Source organism: Diceros bicornis, chromosome 9 (genome assembly GCF_020826845.1).
Source record: "Diceros bicornis minor isolate mBicDic1 chromosome 9, mDicBic1.mat.cur, whole genome shotgun sequence".
NCBI lineage: Eukaryota > Metazoa > Chordata > Mammalia > Perissodactyla > Rhinocerotidae > Diceros > Diceros bicornis.
This window is the reverse complement of record NC_080748.1, coordinates 13599317-13621198: the sequence shown is the minus strand read 5'-3', so window position 1 is coordinate 13621198 and position 21882 is coordinate 13599317. Positions and strand designations below refer to the sequence as shown.

General features: G+C 44.9%; 1 long non-coding RNA gene across 1 annotated transcript; it reads right to left on the bottom strand.

Moving 5' to 3' along the window:
- Positions 1-13: 13 nt before the first annotated feature.
- Positions 14-17206, bottom strand: LOC131410114 (uncharacterized). The gene is made up of 3 exons (XR_009221161.1): positions 17076-17206; positions 3637-3724; positions 14-914 (listed from the first exon to the last, which is right to left on the bottom strand). It is a non-coding gene; the product is annotated as an uncharacterized LOC131410114 (long non-coding RNA).
- Positions 17207-21882: the final 4676 nt, after the last annotated feature.

Below are 21882 nucleotides of genomic sequence, written 5' to 3'. Positions count from 1 at the left end.
GAAGGGCCAGTGCGTCGTCTTCTTTTTTTTTTTAACTAGCCACCAAAGGTCCTTCAGTGCAACCTGCCAGGAGAAGCAGGGCTCAGGAGAGGAGCAGGAAAGGAAGAAAAGATGAAACTTTTTTATTTGTAGAGCACCAAAAAGATCTGTATCTGAGTACTGTCTTTCTTTCCTTGAATTTCTGGGGGGAAAATGAATACTTAACACGCGGTAGGGTCCAGAACGGCAGCCTGAATGAATGAATGACTAAGAAATCTGGATGAATGACAATGAGGGAGGACAACTGATGTATCCATTTCTACAGGAAAAAAAGCAAAAAGAGAATTAAAACTAAACCAAAGAATTTAGATAAGGGGCAGAAAATGGTGTTACAGATGACCCCGAAGGAAAACTTCCAAACAGGATGGATTATTAAAAACTGCAACTGGCTTCTCTGAGGTCATTGTTGAGACATCTTCCCTGGAATCTTCTCAATACGATAAGAGGAGAGAGAGGGTGTAAGAGTGGACCCGCTGGGTGTGGTAGGCGGTCGCCTGGCATTCTACAGGACAGCTTTCTATGTGTAAATGGGAATCCCTTGGAAGTTACACAAAAAATGCAAGATTCCTGCATCTTCATCCCAGACTAACAACTATTTGGCAGTGATTAAGAGGAGCTTTTCTCAAAGCCTCATTTTGAAAGAAAACATTGGCCACTATACTTGGTGGCGGGGGGAACTGTGTCTCAGTGTGGAGGAGGACAGCATGTAGGGAAGAGAGCATGCCTTATACCTCAGAGCAGCAGAGGCCAGCTTGACAGGCCTTGGTTCAGCTCAGAAAGAGGTCCCTGGAGGAGCTTGGATTGCAGAGGCCCAAAACGAGGGCAGTCCAGGCTGGTCGTGGCACTCCTGATGCTCTCTCAGTCCCTGAGACACTCTGCAAAGTGTGGAGTTATTGCAAGATTGGCTGGGGGCTCAGCACTAGCAAGATTTGTGTATTCACCTTAATGAGATCTCATTTGTGGGGACAAGTTTGGTAAGTCTCAGGGAATGCTGAGGTCCCGGTAAACAAGGAGTCTGACGTCCATAAACAGTTAGCTCTTCTAATACTCGTCATTTCTTAGTGACAATGCATCAGAAGTGAAGGCCAGTCCCCTTAAAAAGTAGTCTAGTTGCAAACAATAGGAAGTTAGGTCAAACTAGTTTGGGCAAAACGGGAAATTTATTGGTTCAAAGAACCCGAGGAAATGAACAACTAAAAGTTGGAATGAGCAGAGATGAGTTTGGGCCTTGGAGCCAGGGAATTCTCTCTCTCTCAAATGTAGCACTCTCAAATGGAGTTCTCGCTCTCAGTCTCTCTCTTTCTCAACTTTCTCTTAGCTTGTCAGCTTTGAACTCTCTGCAGACCAATTTTCTCCACATAGTGGAAAATATGTCCACCTCCAACTCTGGAGTTTTACATCTTACAGCCTCTGTCACCTATAAAGGACTGACTTCTCTCGCTAAACTCTTAGGACAATCTCATTGGTCCAGGCTGGTCAGACATCCATTTCTAGGACAACCAGATGGCAGGAAAATGACAGAACCTGGTAGTTTCTACAGTTCTCACATGGTTGAGGGAGACTGTTCCCTGAAGAAAGATTAGGGATGGGGAGAGTGCTAGGTATATCTACTATCATGCTGTGACAGTCCACTACTTATTTTTGCTGTTAGTGCCGTCAAGTCGATCCTGACTCCTAGCGACCCTGTGTACAGCAGAGTGGAGCCCTGCCCCGTCTTTCTGCGCCATCCTCTTCCCTTCCTGCACTCTACCAGACAACGCTCCGCTGCTATTCACAGGGTTTTAACAGCCAATTTTTCGGAGGTGGGTGGCCAGGTCCTTCTTCCTAGTCTGTCTTAGTCTGGAAACTCCACTGAAATCTGTCCACCATGGATGACCCTGCTGGTATTTGAAATACCAGTGGCATACCTTTCAGCATCACAGCCACACACAGCCACCACAGTATGACAACTGACAGATGGTGGTGTGGTTCCCTGACCAGGAACCAACCACCAGGGCAGCTGCTTATAATCCCAGATTAAAATGTCTAGTTTGTAAAGAAGATTCTCTATCCTACAGCCTGATGTCTTTAAAGCTCATCTTAATCTCCTTCCTGCTTGAGTGTTTATGTTTATGGCATGTAAGTACGTGCCACAATCTGCAGGCACACAGAAAACAGCACCAACAGAATCCAACACGGTCAGCCCACAAAGCCTTTGGGAATCTTGCCAGCTCCGTGGAACGCAGGAAACCAGGAAAGGGCAGCTTCTCTTGCTTGTTTCCCAAGCCTCCAGGAGCCCCCCAAATGGGGGAGAGGAAGAGGGGAAATGGCAAGCCGCTTCCACTTTAGAAGGACCAGACGGCACCGGTAGGAGGCTCGGTAACTGCGCCCCTCCTCCCGTGGTGGGACGCCCACATCTGAGCTCCCGGAGTCAGCCCGACGGGGTGGGGCACACATGCCGGCGGAGCAAGGCCACTTCACCCGGCAAGAGTATTTTAATAGTCAGCCGAGACGGCCATTAAATTACAGTGCGCACATTAGGATTCTGACTGCGGCTGCAGAGGAACACTTATCAGAGGTGAAGCCTCTAGAAATGCCATTCCTCTCAATAGAGAGCTGCTGAGACAGAACAAAAAGACGATGGGCGCCAAGGGAACGGGGGAGGGGAGTGCAGCGGCCCCGCGCTGGATTCCGGGTTCCTAACAAGATGGTCTGCAGCCCTGCAGCCGGCCCTCCCCAGCCAAAACCAGAACAGACCAAGACCGCGCAGAAGCACTGAGCAGCTGTGTCCTGGGGACTTAGCTTGTGCCAGGTGCTGTGCCAAGAGCTTTCCATTTGCTCCTCGACACAGCCCTCTGGGGACAAACTATTCCTCCCATTGCCCAAAAGATGAAACTGAGGTTCCGAGGGGTTAAACCACCTGCCAAGGTCACACATGTAGTAAGGAGCAGAAGTGGGATTCAAACCCAGGCCTGTCTGGGTTTTGAACCACCCTGAATGCTGCTTGTGGAATAGTTTTCAAAACTTGGGACTCCCTGGTCCTTCCGCACCCATGTTTGGCAGGCTCCTTATAGGCTAGTGAAATGAGCAACAACCCCTCAGCTCCTAAAGAGAGATTTTTTTAAAAGAAAAGAAAGGAAAACATATACATTTCACAGGAAATAACATATTCCCCCAAACACCTGACTATTAGTCAAGGTAATTTAACAAGAACTATCCCACAGCTACAAGGCTGTGAGCCCACCCCGTCTCCTCCCAGACCCCTGCTTCCAGAGCCCTCAGTGCTTATGCATACGCGGCACTTCTCTGTGTGTGACAGGTTAGTTAGACAAATGTTCTGGGAGTAGGGAAGAATAATTAGCACATTCATTAATTAGAGTACTGTTAGTAGTTTGACTGTGAAGGACAACCATTTGTCAACAGAGATCAAGACAGCTGGGGCCAAGCAGTGACTCAGGGGGGCAGCAATTCAGGGAAGGCAATGGCACTGACCAGCTGCTATTAAAAAACATGGGAGCTGCTCATACACTTAGCATCAACACGCCTCCCTCACCATGGCAACAGGGGGCCACTTCATCTGGCTGTCAGTCAACAACATTCACGTATCCTTCATCTCACCTCGGATACATGTTGCCATTTCATGACATCTCTTCCCTTCACTTTCCATTCAAGGTTGCCCTCGGTGTTCATTAGGATGAGGATTTACCTGCAGAGAAATATTGGGAGTGAGGGAGAAGACACAGAATTCTCCTGGGCTAGGGGCGTCAACACTACAAAGAGATATAGTCCAGGTCTACAGGCAGGAATTGTAGACGATTACAAAAGAGTTCCTTTAATTTCTGTTAAAGAATATTCAGACCAGTATTGATCTGAACAATAAGTAATAACAAAGACCGGGCCACGGTCTGTTCCGGATGTCATATGTCAATAGTCTCCAAGAGAGCCAGATCAGCCTGGTCAAAGTGTCAGGTCTCCTTTCCCAGCCACAATCAGATGGCCTTTTTTTTACATAAACAGCCCATGATTCCGAACTGAATTGAGCTAAATGGAGATGAGCACTCTTGGTGTTATTTAGGCAGGGAAACTGAGGGATGGTGAATTTGCTATAACTTCAAATGCTATTAAATTCCACTCAGGGCACTAAGATAGAAGCCTCACAAATCAAAATAACATTTACAGATATGACCTCCATTCTCTAGAATCTCAAGCTATAAGCTGATAATATCAGTCTGAGGAAACTATCAGAAGCAGAAGTCCATGGACATTCACACAGACAGCAAGAGACCAAGATGGTATCCAGGAAGCCTCTTCCCTCTCCGATCACAAACACAATGTATTGTTTATGAGTTTGTAGGAAAGTTAAGCAAGTAACCTATCAGTGCAGAAAATATCATACAGTGTATTACGTACAAAAAACAGGGATTAGACATAGTTTTCTCCGCCTGAGCGTCAGCTTAATCTGTCTTGTAGGCTCTCTAAGGAAAGGAGGTCGGTAATGGACCTGACCTGACCTGACTTGGGAAGATTCAGTTCTAATAGGATTAAAAATTGTGATGCTCATATATGCTCAGCTTATTTTAGACAAAGTAATTCAGTGGAGAAAGGAAAGTCTTCTCAAAAAAAGGAATTAGAACAACTGGATATTCATATGTGGAAAAAAATGAACCTTTACCCTTCCCCCAAATCACACAAAATGTCACTAGAAAGAGATCTTAAACTTAAACATAAAAACTAAAGTTATAAAGCTTCTAGAAGAAAATACAAGAGAAAGTTTTTGTGACCATGAAGAAGGCAAAGAATTTTTAGATGAGACACAAAGTATGAGCTGTATATGGGAAAAATCAATAAATTAGACTTAATCAAAATTTAAAACTTCTGCACTTCAAAAGACACCATTAAGAAAATAAAAAGGCAAGCCACAGACAGGGAGAAGATATTTCTAATACATAAATCTGACAAAGAACTTACATCCAGAATATATAAAGAACTTATTTCCAGTCAATGACAAGAAGATAACCTCATTTTTAAAATGACTGAGGGATTTAAATAGACATTTCACAAAAGAAGATATACAAATGGCCAATAAGTGCATGAAAAAATGTTCAACATCATTAGTCATCAGGGAAATGCAAATTAAAACCACGGTGCTATCCCACTATAATCCTGTTAGAATGGTTAGTAAGGATGTGGAACTCTAATCTGTTGCTGATGAGAATGTAAAATGGTAGATGTAAAAATGGCAAAATATAAATAAAAACATTTTGGAAAAAGTTTGATGGTTCTTAAAAAGCTAAACATACATTTTCTATATGACCTAGCAATTCCACTCTTAGATATTTATCCAAGAGAAATGAAAACACATGTCCCATACAGTCAGGGTTTGACTAAGAAGCAGAACCACTAGAAGATAATTATATATATAGATTTGTTATAGGGATTGGACCTTATGCGGTTGTGGGAGCTGGTTGAGTAGTCTGTGTGAGTGTATTTGCTGTCTAGGGTTGCTGTAACAAGGTATCACAAGCTGTGTGACTTAAAACAACAAAAATTTATCGTCTCTCAGTTCTGGAGAGCAGAAGTCCAAAATCAAGGTGTCAGCAGGGCCATGCTGCTTCTGAAACCTGTGGGGAAGGATCCCTCCCTGGCTCTCCCTAGCTTCTGGTGGTTACCAACAGCCCTTGGTGATCCTCAGCTTGCAGCTGCAGCACTTCAGTCTCCGCCTCCATCGTCACAGAGTGTTTATCCCTCGTGTCTCTGTCTTCACGTGGACACCTTCTTATAAGGACAACAGTCATATTGGATTAGGAGCCCACCCTACTCCAGTATGACCTTTCGTAATTAATTACATTTGCAATGACTTTATTTCCAAATAAAGTCACACTCTGAGGTATGAGAGGTTAGGACTTCAACGTGTCTTTTTCGAGGAGGCAATTCAACCCGTAACAGTGAGGCTGCTGTTTCTGTGGCTGATTCTCATGCCTAAAATCCGAAGGGCAGGCCGTCAGGAAGGGAAGAGGGACGTGAAGTGGGGGAAGCAAGGACAAACTGAAACCTACAAGGATGAGCTGACACTAAAATCTGTGACGAAACCATGAGGACAGCTGGACCCGTGTCTGTCAGTCACTGCCTTTAAGCACAAACCTCAATGACCAGGGCTTTCTGCAGGAGAATCTGGTGCCTCCATCACAGGGAAGTCAGAGAAGCTGAAGGAGTTTCTAACAGAAGCTGGAAGAGCTGAGGGCCCAGCCAGCTGCCCCAAGTCAACCAGGTGAGCCCGCAGAGAAGCAGGAATGTGTGTGAAACAGAGCCGTGTGCCCGGCCTGACCTGCTAAGCATAAAAAGATGGCCGCTGCTTCACTTGCACCTCCCTAACCTCGTGTTAGATGTCTCCTGTGGTCCACACTAAGCCAGAACTATGCAAGGAAGTGAACTGAGGAAAACATGGCTCCAGTAAAGGTAAGTCGACACAATACAAATCTACCACAGTCCACCCCTTGTCAGCTTGGCAGCCATATATGCCTCTTTAACCCAACCGAAGTTAACTTCCAAAAAGACAATGGCAAAATCATGCTTCCGTCTAATATAATTAGATTTTCTCTCATACAATAGAAAATGCACTGCCCATCTCCCCAAAAGAGGATATAAATCTCTTTATTCATTTTGAGGAGATGTTCATTCTGTTTCTAACTGAGTCACACTTCCCTTTTGATATCTGGTAACTTAAATGCTGAGCTATAATGTTAACTACTATTAACACATATTATGTTATATAGTAGGGAATTGAATAGAGGAATAGAAAAAACTGGTTCATACATACATAAATACATTCGTATTAGGATAAAGAAGAAATATCTAACACTATTACAACCCTCATTTCTACAACTGGTTATTAGCTGTTGACTAATACTTATGATTACCTTCTTCTACTACCCATTCCATACTCCCTCTTGCCCTCAGCAAGCACCTCAGCTGGTCAAGGCTCCTTTCCTGCTGAGATGACCCAAATTTTGAAGGGTCTGGACCATTATCAGTCCTATGTGCATTAGATTGTTCTCATTTTCCATTGACATTAATCACAGGACTTGGGAGCACATACTCCTCACCCCATTGTATGGTAGTGATCCAATTTCCCCTTGGTAGTTGAGATCAATCACCCCAGGCAAGAAAGGAACCCCCTCCTTTGCCTGTTGGTTCACTGGCATGAGGAGATGGCAAACTCAGCTTTCAGTTTGATGGAACCGTGGTTATGTTCCCTGATGGAAGCATTCCTCCCATAGGAAGAAAGATTTCTAGACCAGCAGAGCCCGAAGTTGCAGAGATGGGAAGAAAAATCACTACTGGAACATCGCGGGTGATAGTGAGAAAAGCCACTCCCGTTTTCATCCCGTGATCCCTGGACCCATGAATCCCGGCTATGGGAGAAATAGCACCACATATTGGTCACTGATTTGAGCATATACTACATCCTGGAGGACACAGCCCTAGCCCTGCAAGATGTTACCACCCAGCTGGTCCTGTAACTGAGCCTTTAAAAATCCATTTCACTCTTCTAATCAGGCCTGCTGCTTCATTGTAAGACCAATGAAGTTCATGATCATGATCCTGTTGCTGCATTTCCTTTACTGTACAATTACTTCCTTGATCAGAAGCAATGGCCAATAGAATTTCATGACAAGTGAAATTAAGTCCATGGATGGTGGGTTTGGCAGCAGCAATATAGTCAGGGAAGGCAAATCCATATCCAGAGCAGGTATCTATTCCACCGAAGACATATATAGCACTGCTCTTCCTTGATGAAAGTGGTCCATTGTAATCAACCTGCCATCAGGTGGCTTTCTAGTCACCTCCTCTAATCCGTTGAATGGTGCCATTCAGAAATGGTAGATTTCTACCTCTGGCAGGTTGAGCACTCAACACTGGCTAGAACCAAATTAGCCTCGAAGAGTGGAAATCCACGCTGCTGTGTCCATACGTAACCCTGCCCCCCTGGCTACTATATTCGTGAGCCCATCAGGCAAGAACCAGTGTGGCTGGGGAAAGAGGCTAACTGATGCCATCAAAAGGGATTATTCTTGTCCACTTGATTGTTAGGATCCTCCTCTGCTGCAGTTGCTTTTGGTAAGCATTCATATGGGATACATATTTTCACATTTTGTGTTCATTCAGAGAAATCTATACATATACCTCTTTCCCAGACTTCCTTGACACCAGTTTTCCCATCATGCATCTTCCAAGTTCCTGACAATGAAGCTAAACCATTAGCCACCATCTATGAGTTAGTGCAGATTTGACTTATGGCCATTTTTTCTTCTAGCCAAAATGAACACTCACTTTCACTGCTCAGAGTTCTGCCCACTGAGGGGATTGTCGTTTACCACTGTCCTTCAGGGCCACCCCAGAGTGGAGCTATAGTGCTGCAGCTATCCACTTTTAGGTAGTACCAGCATATTATGAAGGACATCTATGAACCACATCTCAATTTTTTTCTCCCTCAGTCAACTGGTCATAGAGAACTCCCCATGAGGCCATAGATTCAGATTGAAAGGAAGCAGTAGTACTGAGCAGTACTAAGCATGGCAATAGTACTGGCAAAGGGCATGTGCTAGTTGTTTGTGCAATTTACTTGTGCCTTCAGGATCTGCTGGAATCCAATCTCACATATACCCCTTCCATTTGATAATGGAATGCTTCTATGTGAACCTAAATTTCTGGCTTGGGTCAGATGACACTCAGTTCATGATAGACAATCCAGGCCACAAGATAACATGGTGGCCCATGGTGAAGTGGTAAGTGTTCATTATCAATAGCAAGCCAGGTGTTTTGCAAAAGGAGACTAGTTCTCTTCAGAGGATTACATAGCTTTGCTCCAAAATCCTAAGAACTGTGCTGGGATTCACCTCTAGAGGCCTGCCAAAGTCTCCAAACAGCATCTCTATCTGCCACTGACACTTCAAGCACCAGTGTATCACCTGAATCTTAAGGCCCAAGTGGCAAGCAGCTTGCATGGCTGAATTTGTATGCAGGGCCTTCTCTTATCTGGGATCTCACTCAAAACTGGCAGCTTTTTGGGTTATTCAGTAAATGGGTTGGACTAGCATGCCCAAATGAGGAATATGTTGCCTCCAAGATACAAATAGGTCTACTAGGCATTATGACTCTTTCATAGTGGTAGGAGGGGCTAGACGTAAGAACTTGTCCTTCACCTTGGAAGGGATAATTCACCATGGCTCAGACTACTGGATTCCTGAGAAATTTCACAGCCAAGGCAGGCCTCCAAATTTTTGTGGAATACAAATGCACCACATGTTCACACAAAGACCTGTATTATAATGTTTTAGCAGCTTTATTCAAAATAGCCAAAAACAGGAAACAACGCAAATGTCCATTAGCAGATGAATGGAACAAATTGTGGTATATTCTTACAATACCATTATTCAGCAATAAAAAGGAACAAACTACTGACTCACATAACATAGAGGAATCTCAAAACCGTTATTGCTGAGCAAAAGAAGACAGACACAAAAGAATGCGTACCGTAAGATTCCATTTACATGCAACTCTACAAAAGATAAATATAAGCTAGAGTGACAGACAGCAGATCAGCAGTTGCCTGGAGCTGAGTCTGGGCTGGATATTGACTGAGAAGGAACACAAGGGAAACTTTTTAAGGTGATGGAAGTGTTCTGTATCTTGATTTTGGTGATAATTACACGGATGTACTCTTGTCAAAACGTCAAATTGTACACCCATTCTTCCTACACAAACAAGCAATGCTGCATGAAGGGCCAAGCCAGGTACAGTAATAACTTATTGTATATCCCTTGTCCCACTGTTAGCTTTAGCCTCTATTTTAAGTAGTTAGGTGGTTTAGGATCTCCTATCTGAGATGCTAAGGTAAGGTGACCAGATGTCTTGGGCTGCCCCAAACAATAAATAGATTTCACTTCTGTAGAAAATAATCAATGAAATAGCTGTAAATTACTACTGATCTGAGATCATCTTCTATCTTCAGCCAGAAGCCAGCCAATTATGAGACTGGATTACCTGCTCAATCCCAGAAGAAGGTGAGGGGGGGAAATGGCATCTAGAAACTGAAGGAAGACATTAAATACAAATGAGCTCAAAAAAGGAGCAAATCAGTAAACACATAGGAGTTTGCCTGATTCTGTTAGGAATCTGTTAGAAAAGGCTTCACAATATCGGGTCACTGTGTAACTAATCCCAAGCAAAAGTCCCAGGGGCCAGCTACCCCAAACCACTAGAGAATGGAAAGGTTCTACTTAAGCTTGGGCGCTAGAGCACTGGGGAAGGACACACTGGGACAGGAACCTTACCCAAGAACAAGTAGTAATAGCTAATATTTATTGACGGTTCGCCTTTTGCCCAGAACAGTGCTAAGCATTCTACATGCATTATTTTATTTAGTCCATTTTACCAAGATAGAAACTGGGGCTCACAGGAACTTGCTCAAGATTATAAGCTAGTAAATGGCAGAACTGCAAGGAAGACCAGAGGCCCTTTTCTCATCTAGCTTCCACCTTTTATGGGCTCTGCTCCTCTCCTAAATTCTCCATTGTCTGGTATGAAATATGGACACTTTCAATTATCAACACATTCTCAGAGAATTAGGAATAGAGAGAAACTTTCCCAATGTGATAAATAACATCCACAAAAAACCTACAGCTGACGTCATACTTAATGGTGAGAAACTAGAAGCTTTCCTGCTAAAATCAGTAAAAAGGCAAGAATGGCCCCTCTCACCACTCCTTTTCAACACTTTACTAGAAGTCCCAGCTGATGCAATAAGACAAGCAAGGAAATAAAAGATATACAGATTGGGAAAGAAAAAATAAAACTGTCTTTGTAGAAGCCATGATTGTCAATGTAGAGAATCTAAAAGAATCAACAAAAAAACTCCTGGAACTAACGAGCGATCATACCACGGTCCTCAAGGACCCGGGTGCCTTCTCTCTTTCTGCCCCAGCATCAAGAAGTGTGGCTTCCATCTCAATGTCACTTGGTTGTCCAAGATGGCTTCTGGTGCTTCTGTCACTGGTTCTGCATCTTAGGAAGCAGGAAGGAGAAAAAGGTAAGAAGAGAAAAGAGGAATCACCCTTTCAAAGAGCTTTCCTGGAAATCCTACCCTTCAACTTCAGCTTCTATCTCATTGGCCAGAAAGCTATCATGTGGCCATCCCTAGCTTCAGAAAAGACTATGGATGCATTCTTTCAGCAGGACACATTACTGCCCTGAATAGAGTTTGGGATGAATGAGAAACGGATATTGGGTAAGCAACTATTTTCAGTCTTTTTTTACAGAGAATATCAGGAAAATCTTCCCGGAGAAGGTGGCATCGAAGATGAAACCTGAAGCATGAGTAGAAATTAGCTTGGCAGAGACATGAGGAAAGAGGAAATCATGTGTTCAAAGATCCTGAGCAAGAGAAAGATCACAATGCAGTTGAGGAACTGAAAAAATTTCCATTTAGCTGGAAGCTAGATCTCAAAGTGACTTGCAAGAACCATTGAGGAGTTTTGAAATGATCCTGGGGCAGAGAGGAGGAGTCTCGCGAGTTGATTTGCATTTTAGAAGACCAGTGTTGCTAGTGTGGAGAACAGAGGGAGGGGCTCCGTGGAGACAGGGAGAGCAGTTAGGGGTCCCAGACTGGTGTGGTGGCAGTGGTGTTGGGCAGAAGTTGGTGGATTTGAACGCTATTTATTAAAGAGTAACTACAAGGTTTAGCGTGAGATGGGGGATGAGGAAGACAGGTCAAGAATGATTCTCAGATTTCCAAGAATATTCTGGATGAGTGTTGGTACAACTCTCTGAGAAGTTGCTCTCAAGACCTTTGCACTATCATCATCCTTACAGGACTTTATCAGAGGTCATTTGGGTGCATAGCTGAAGTTTCCAGTGCTTGGCTGACTTTGGGTATTCTTGAGTGAATGCTGGATAAGCACCATAGCTCCCAAACAATCCACTTGGCAGTCCTATTGAGATGTGGCAAAATTAGACCTGATGGAGATGTACTTGTGTTAAAAACAAAAGCCCATCTCCTATGGTCTCATGGTAGAAGAAGGCGCAGAGGGAGGTGTGTTTGGCTAGCAGAAGGAAGGCATGCGGAGTAGACTCAACAAAGAGTCCATGAACCCTGAACAGTGACTGGAGAACTGAATTACAGCTTCATTTCCCCCCAAGTACACAGCCACAGGCGGTCTCCAGCTTAGATTAGGGGTGCAGCATCCGCACTGAATTACAAGCCCTACAATCAAAGAGCATCCGTGCCCATAGAGAAGTGGGGAGAAGTTAGAAAGGTGGTAGTGCTCCCAAGAGGGTGCTTTCGGGGCTAAGACAGTCCATTTTCTTAGTGATGAGCATGGAGAAGAGAGAAAAGCTCCTTTGTTTGTTGTTCTTTCTTTTATTAACAGAAATTATGCAACTGGCAAGGAAATAGATTTCTCAGATTAAATGACTGGGCATTCAAAGATTCAAAAGTTAAGTTTCTTCCTCTGGCAAAATTATCCTGACCACATTAACAGAGTATATATATAGCATTAAAGTGTTTTTGTTCCTGTTTTCCTTTTGCATAAACTAGCTGAAAACATTATTGTGTGTGGTGTTAAATGGATTTCATAACTAATACAGGATGTGGCTAAATTCATAATACTGTGATAATTTTAATTGAATTTCCTGACTCCTACATGCTTAATTGTCAACTTTTAACACTGCATTAAACATAAGTTTACAATGTTATTAATATGAAATGCTTACATTCCCTTACGACTGTGATTATGTTTTGCTTATCAATCCTGAATCTTATATTAAGTCTATTTCAAAGATCTCCCAAGAGACACTTAGATGTTTACAGCGTTAGAAAAAGAACAGATGTTCTTTTCACATGTCCTGAGAGTTGTTACAATTTACATTGTATATGAAGGTTGTTGCGAACCACTTAGAGATCTTTTTAGGTGGCCAGGGCGTTTAAGTACTCCATAGCATCCGATAGTCTGTAATATTATAAAATTAGAAAAGAACGCCAATCACATTTTCCAAATGCAAGCAAACATTTAAAAAGTATTCTCAAAAGAAGGAAAACAAAGCATTTGAGCCACAGCCCTCTTGTTCTCAGGCTGTGTTTGAGTCACACTCACAAGTTAGAACTGACACAAGTTTATCAGCAGATCCTCCCAGTCCCTGCTCACTCACGTGGAACCTGTCCATTCACCCCACTTATCCAGAACACACTGATGAACTTGACATAGAAAGACAACCTGAAGCAATCCACATAAGTTTACCAGAGAATATTCACTAACCAGTATTTCACTCTGAAATGCCCTAAAGAGCTTGGTCACTTTATATAGAATTATGATAAGCTTAGTTCTCTGAAGTCTGTACCTATAGCAAGAGAATAAGGAGAAATAAGAGTGAGGATATGGGAACATTTGTTGAGTGCACCAAATGCAAGCAACCTTAAGCACGTTACTTTAGTCAATCTCTTTTTTTTCTTTTTTGTTGAGGAAGATTAGCCCAATCCTCCTCTACTTTATATGTGGGTCGCTGCCACAGCATGGCTGACGAGTGAAGGTCTGCGCCTGGGATCCAAACCCGTGGACCCAGGCCACCTAAGTGGAACACCCCAAACTTAACCACTAGGCATGGGTCTGGCCCCTATTCAATCTTTATAACAACACTATGAAGAGGTATTGTTGTCCCATTTTACAGATGAGAACACTGAAACTGAGAAAGGTCATACAGTGAGCCTGTGGTGGAGCTAAAATCCCAGCCTAGGTTTGTTTGATTCTAGAGAATCAGAATAATAACAAGAATTACCAACATTTACTAGATGTTTTCTATGTACCAGATACTGTCCTGAGCACTTTATATCCATTATAACCCTTAATTGCTACAAAAAGACTTTGAATCAACCTTCTTTATTGTCATCTTGTCATAGCTGAGTGAACTGAGGCTTGGAAAGTTTGGGTCGCTTTCCCACCATTGCACAACTGGCTAACAAGAGACAGGACTCAGACCCTGGTCAGTGGGACCCCAGAACCCCTGGTTTCACAGCCTGCACTGCACTGACAGGGGAAGGGGACAGCTGGGGCAGGTACAATGGCAACAGTTAGAAGTGGCAACTTGATGGCAAGAGAGAAAAAAAGCAAATAAATCAAAAAGCAACCAGAACACAAAAATAAAGCTGCCCAGGCCAAGGCATCCAAAAGATGCTGCTGTCACTCAGGATGAGGGCAGGAGTTGGGGTGAGGCGAAGACTGTGAGGCCTGGGCCCACATCTTCTGTGAACTTGGGGGAGGGAGAGTCAGGAGGTCAGAGGACAGCTGGGAACATAAGGCCAGAGGGCTGTCATGACCTCAAAGGTCAGGGACTTTACAGGAGTTCTGGATGCTGCATTGGGAAGCCAGGGCACCCTGATCCCACCTCCTGATGCGACCTTAGCCCCCACTGTAGACCCCACAGGGCTGCTTAAGTTTGGGAAGCACATAAAAACTAGCTCAGATCCTCTGAGACTGACAAAGGAGCAAGGATCTCCATGTGGGACTCCCCTTGCCCCCAGGGACTGCTCCCTCAGCATTGGTAGCCCCAGTCACCCCTCCACCACACCGCAGTCCTCAGACTCCAGGAAGCAGCTCAACTCTGATGGGGAGCAGAGCCTTGATGTGGGAATTGGCAGGTGTTGCCCCAAACTCAGCATGACAGTGATTATCAGGCCATTAAATGCTGACATTCCTATTTGACTATGACTATATATTTTTCTTATCACTTTGAATGCTGTATTTGGTGGCCAGGAAGAGATCACCCTAGAGGTCAAAGGGCCACTTGCTCGAACATAATTTCAGAAAAGAAGCCCAAGACCCCAAAGGGATGCTAATGCGTTACAGAAGGAAACTCGATGGGGAGCTTTCTAAAATGTCCTAGGCATCTGCACACATCCTGATGGATGGGCCCTTCCCAACATGAAAAGGGCCGCTATAGGGGCTCAACCCAAGCAGAACAAGGAGGAGCCACTGGGGCAGGGCAGTGGCAGTGGCCTGGGCCACTTCCCATCCCATAAGTGAGGTTCCTGCCTCCCTATCCTCCTGTATGCCTTGGAGGTCACTGTTGCCTTTTCCCCTGCATGGTCCTGATAGAGAAGCATCCAGGCTCAGAAGCTATGGCCATGGAGATATTCTCTGTCCCAGTGACCAAGAAAGCACTCACCACCTTCACTTTGGCCAGTGTAATGTGGCACAAGTATATTCACAGAGTCATAGAATGTTTCCTATAATAAAAGCTAACCTATCTCAAGTGCAGTAAATGCACCAAGCACTGTCCCAAGTGCTTTGTACCCAATGTCCCATTTAATACGGTCAAACCCTGTTATTATTGCCCGTGTTACAGAAGAAGAAAGTGAAGCTCAGAGAGCCCCAGTAACTTGGCTGTGGTCACACAGCAAGTTGAAACATGGTACTCAAAGCCAGACCTGTCAGACTCCAAAGCCAGTGAGATCTAGCTGTTCTATGGAGGCCCTAGGGCCTAGGCGAGCGGTCCAAGGCCCCACGTCAACCTGGAGAATGAGCAAGGTGGCCAACCCAAGGAAGAGGACAGCCCTCCTACATCTTGTGGTGTGCCACAACCAACTAAGAAACGATCTGACCACGGGGGTGCCCCCCTCCCCAGCCAGGGGAGAGTCTCTCACACCCTTGATGCAAGTTCAAAAGGGAGAGTATAACACAGCACTGTAGTGAGTAATAAATAGACACTGGGAATGGCGTTGCTCACATAGTAAAATGAACACTTTGGCAATCCCTGAGTTTCCTCACAGGAACCAGAGACTGTGAGCTAAGTGGAGACATTCTGCCAAATGCCCAGGGCCCACTGGCAAGCAGTCTCTCAGAGGCCACAAAAGCCCCCAACAGAACCACCTCACAGTGTTTCCCAAGTCTAGGATCCTCCCCTCTGAAGTGTCGGTGAGAGACTGTCAGCAGGCTGCAAACGGTGTGCTGGGGCCCGGGAGCGCCCCTTTGGCTCCGGGGCCGTGAGGAGGGGAGGCAGGGGAGGCAAGGAGAGCAGGAAAGAGTGAATGAAGCCTCCGAAAATGGATACTGACGCTGAATGATGATGGAACCGCTCATCCCATGGGTTTCCACACCCACGACAACACCCCACACTTACTCCTCAAGTCTCCCTCTCCTTGTCCCAGCCCTTCACCCTTGGAGCTGGAAAAGCCTCTCTGCAAGGAGGGAAATATAGCTCTCCCCTGCCCAGGTGCCTTTCTCAGGAGAAAGGACAAAGGATCGCCTGGCTTCTCCCTCCAAAGGAACAGAGAGAGGCTCTCAGCTCTCCGTGAATCTCTGAACACTCAGCTCAGGTCTTTTAAGGTTAGTCCATCCGTCACTTACCCTAATGCTCGTTCAGCATCCATTCATAAAGAGCCAAGGCTGGGAGTTCCATGCACAGGGCGCCTTTCAGGGACATCACGGTTATTTAATGCAAGGAAGAGAAGACTCCCTTGGCTGATTGCCAGGCGCGTGACCCCATGATTCAGATGGACGGAACAAAACTTTAGAAGAAACTTGGTTCAGGAGCAGGTAGAGTTGGGCATAGATCCCGGGACCACTCTGGCTGCCCAACACTGCTTCTGGGAGCCTTAGCTCTTCAAACCACTGCCTGAGGCCCTGGGGCCCAAGTAGGTTTGTAGCGGATGTATAGAAGATGCCCCAAAACATACATACACACACACGCACACACACACCCCTGTACCAGCACCTCAGAGACGACCAACGACTTATATGTTCCCAAGGCTGCTCAAGGTGCCTAAAGATGTCCCCAATTCAGAAGTTTTCCGATTTGCCTGTGTACGCCATGAGAGCTGTGGTTAAACGCTAGCGTTTTGTTTCTGTTGACTTCCCAGAGCTATACAATGCCCCGTTCACAGTGAAGCTAGCTCTACGTAGTTCTTGCAGGGTCGTCCAGATATGTCAGGACTCCCCTTCTCACAGGGCTCTGGGATGGGAGTGGAGAGAAGGGCAGGGTTGGGATGGGAGGAGATCAGGAATTACCCCACAGCTGGAGCCAGTGCCCCTTCAGCCCCATCTCTGCCAGAGCTGTGACACCTTCACCTCCACAGTCCTCTGTGACAGGAAGTGATTTCTGTCCCTTTTTTGGGTGCCTCTTGCCTCAGCAGCCTTCCCCAGACCAAACACACCCCAGATGAGGATGAGGGAAGGTACAGTTTTCTAACTGTGGGGTCCAGGGCAGTGCAATGTGGGAGGACCGGAAGTTGCGATGTTATCGCACTTACTCATTTCCTTGTACCATGCAGGGAGGAAGCCTCATAGATTCAGGTCTGTGAAAGGACAGTGTGGACACTTCCTCTTTCCAACTTCTGTGTCACTCCACTTAATCTGTCTCCTACCACATCCCTGCCACCTGGTATTCTAGCCCCCTCCCCTCTTTAAGAAGTTAATCCTCCCCTCATCCACTTCCTGCACCGCCATTGCCCATCCCTCATCCCCAGAAGATGTCCCTTCTTGTGTCTTGGAAAATCCAACACTTAAGGCTTTGCTCAGATGCACACAGAGCCTCTCCTCTGCCCAACCTTTGCCAATTCAGGATTGGAGAAAATGGAAGGCAAAAAAGAAGATTTGTGGGCTCATGTCCCCAGGCATGGCTGGAGGGAAGTGGGCCTTAGGCACATCCAGGACCAGGACCCAAAAATCCTCAGGACGCTCCCTGCCTACAGCTCTGTGTCTTTGTGAGTCCGCTTCTTCTTCCCCAGCTGGAGTTGGTCTCTAGTGCAAGAGCAATGGAGGTGGTGGGTGTTTCATTCCAGTTCACACTCTCCAGCAATGAGAGCTGTAGCAGACGGCCTCCGTTGTTAGCTAGAGAAGCAACCCGGTCTAGCTTGACATGAAGAAAACATGCTTTTCCTGTTAACATGGCTTTGTTCCCGGACCTTACAAAATAATAATCCTAGCATCTTGGCCCTGTCTCACCTTACAAACTCCATGACATGTCTTAACAACTATTACTGGTTGAATTGTGTCCCCTAAAATGATGTTCAAGTCCCAACTCCTGGAATCTCAGAATGTGGTCTTATTGCAGATAGGGTCGTTACAGATGTAATTAGTTAAGTTAAGATGAGGTCATACTGGAGTAGGGTGGGCCCTTATCCAGTATGACTGGTGTCCTTGTAAGAAGAGGAAAAGAGACACAGAGACAGACACATGAAGGAGAAGCCCATACGACAACAGAGGCAGAGATTGGAGTGATACATCTACAAGCCAAGGAACTCCAAGGATTGCAGGAACACCAGAAGCTAAGAGAAAAGCATGAAACAGTTTCTCTCCTAGAGCCTTCAGAGAGAGCAAGCCCTGCTGACCACTTGATTTTGGACTTCTAGCCTCCAGAACTGTGAGAGAATAAATTTCTGTTGTGTAAAGCCTCCCAGTTTATAGTGTTTTGTTATGAAATCTCTAGGAAACTAATACAGCAGTCAGTATGGGTGGTACCAGCTCAAATTCTCCTTTACAATCCCCAAATCTCCCCGTGATAGGAGATGCTTGTGTCTCAATTCATTCTGCCAACTGGAATATTGTTTGGGTTGAGGCCTGCTGTGCTCTTGCCTGGTTACTGCCATTCAACTCAATCTCTTCTAGGAACAAAGATGGGATGCTATTAAAGATTAGACAAATGACTCAACAGCAGGCAGTGGAAATGGGCTTACAAGTACTACAGGCAAGAAATGGTACAATATCCCCACTGGAAACGTGAGCAATGCCTGCTTTGGGACATGGTAAGACAGTGGCCCCACGAGAGCCCTTTACTCTGTCACTAAGGGAACAGAGAGTAGGTTCTGAACAGAAGTGTGCTGTGCTCACGGACATCTCTGAGACCCAAACATTCGCCCTACGGCTTTCTCTGACTTTGAATTTCTAAGACATTGATTAATTTAAGGTATTAACAAGGCAGGACTTGTTCAAAGATTCAAAATTCACAAATTTAATTAATGATCTGAAGAAGAGACTGCTGTTTGTATTGCAGACAGAGGTAGCCTTGTGGATGGGAGGTTGTGCCTTTCAACTCCCTTCATGAATCTTGCACCCTCTTGTGTACCCCACGTGAAGTTGAGAAACACTGACACAGAATTAACTGAAGAAGTAAAACACAATAAAAAATATATTCTGGATGTGTCTCTTTGTCCTCACTCTCTACTTTTATCCCAAGAAGACATTTGGGAGAGGGGAAGCGTGGTGGAGCCAGTCTGCCCCTTCCCCATCTCTAGCATCCTCATGGTTCAGGTAAGATTGACCCACCTCCAGCTCCAAGGGTGGGTTCTGATTTTCCCAAGCTAGCACATGCAATTCTCCGCCTTTGCCGCAGTCACCGGTTCACTGACGCAATCAGCGCAGAGCGTGAAAAGATTCATCTCCCCAGGCTCCATTACCACTAGGGTGGCCATACGATTGGTTCCGGTTAATGAGACATAAACAGAATTCTAGCTGGGGCCTCAGGAAGCTTTTTATGATGGTTTTTTCTTCTTCTTCTTCTGATAAAAAAGGACAGACTCAGCCGGGCCCTAGCCTGTTTGTCCCCTTCTTCCTACCAGGAGCTAGAATGTGATGCCAAAGAAGCGGCAGCCATCTTGCTACCCGAAAACCAAGACCCACTCGCTAGAGATGTTGGAGCAGAAAGCTAGAGGGAGCCTGGTCCTAATAGCATGACTCCCTCGACCAGCTTCAGCAGCCCTGGCCCATCCATCTCCAGAAACAAAAGAATAACCCTGTCTGAGTCAAGAGAGTGGAAATTGGCATAAGGGTAGACAAGCAGATCAATGGGACTAAATAGACAGCCCAGAAATAGATCCACACTGACCCCAAAATTAAAACCTGATCTGCTGAACTTCATCAAAATTTAAAGTTTCCACTCTTCAAAAGACATTAAGAATATGAAAAGTGAGACACAAACTGGGAGAAAATATTCACAATACATTTATCAGACCAAGGGCTTGAATTCAGAATATATACACTGCTATATATGACAAATAAAAGAAATCAAAGAAAAAGACAACCTGATGTTTTTAAATATTGAGCAAAAGACTGTAATGAACATGTCACAGGAAGCTATAGAAATGGCGGAGAAGCACATGAAAAGATGTTCAACATCATTGGTCATCCGTGACATGTAATTACAACCACAGTGAGAATTCACATCCACTAGAATGGCTAAAATATTTGAAACTGCCAACGCTAAATGTTGGTGAGCATGTCAAGCACCTGGAACTCTCATCCTTTGCCATTGGGAGTGTAAATTAGTACAGCCACTTGGAAAAATGGGTGGGCAGTTGCTTATATATTAAATTTGCACCATTTATTACCCAACAATTTTACTTCTGGTTATTTACCCCAGAAAAATGAAAACATAAATAAAAGACTTGTAGAAGAATATTTTGACTTTATTCATAACAGGCCAAAATTGAAAACAGTCCAAAGATTTATCAACAAGTGAATGGATAAATAAACTATAGTATATTTATTCAATAGAATACTAGTCAGCAACAAAAAGGAAAAAATACTGATGCATTCAACAACATGGATGAATCTCATGAACATGTTGTTGAACAAAAGAAGTCAGACAGAAAAGAATGTATTCTATATTATTCTGTATATATGAAGTTCTAGAAAAGGAAAAACTAAGCCACGGTGAGAGAAATCAGAACCTTGGTTGCCTGGGGCAAGGGGTCAAGACTGATAAGAAAGGGACATAAGATCATTTTCTAGGGTGATAAAAATGTTTTATATTTTGATGGAGTAGTTTCAGATAGCTACATGACATTTTTCAAAGTTCATTGAACTATACATGTAAGATGTGTGGAATTTACATCATGTAAACAATAGCTTCAAAAAAAATTAGTCCATTAGGTTAAGCCCCCGCAGTCAGGTTTCTGTTGCTGCAGCCAATGCAATCACCCACCGATTCAGGGAGCAAAAACTGGAGTAAAAGATGAAGATGATAAAGGGGAAATAAAGAACGGACAGAAGGCAGTGTGGCATACAATGTGACCTCCCTTCACAAGGCCTCACATCCTCAGAAGCACAGTAAAATTAATTGCATTAATCACACGGTTTAATTGGATTTTCTAGGGCAATTGGGTGAGGAGACTACTGACTGTGTGTACAAGGCATGTGGGTGGAAATGGGACCGAATGTGCTTACTCCTGAACGGGGACTCCAGGGCCAAGGGGAGGTAAGCTGGCAGGCATTCCAGGCATCATGGGACGAGCTTTAGAAACTCAGCCAGGAAATTGGGTGTGTGACCAAATGTACCCCAGTCTCTGAAGTCCCAAGAGGTCCAAACTCACATATGAGTGAGATTTGCTGAAGGGGGAGGGGGTGGGTGACACCTGGGGCTTTGACTCCGTCTGAGGTCCTGTTGGCGTGTCTGTCCGTGTCCTAGTTCCCAGTAATTATGTTCTACAGTGATTCGGTTTTAGCTCAAAGCAGTTTTCGCAGCAGCGTAGGACCCTCTCGTGGAAGATCTCTTCTCTTGCCCATTTGTTACTACCCAACACACACAGTCTTGTCCTTGGCTCCAGGGCAGATATTCTCCCCAAATCCTCTTCTCTACCCCCAGCCCAGCCCAGCTGAGGCTCCAGGAACAAAATCCTGCAGTCATCCATCTGAACTACACCGTCCAGGGTAGACTTATGTGGGGCCTTCACATCATTAGCAATGAGACCTCGTGTTCTGATCTCAAAGCGTTCACAGCATCCATGCAGTTCCCATGGAAAAACAACAACGTTCTGTTACTAGTACCTACTGCAGTTCCCAGCGCAGACACCAGGGAAATGGTTTGATGATGGTGGTG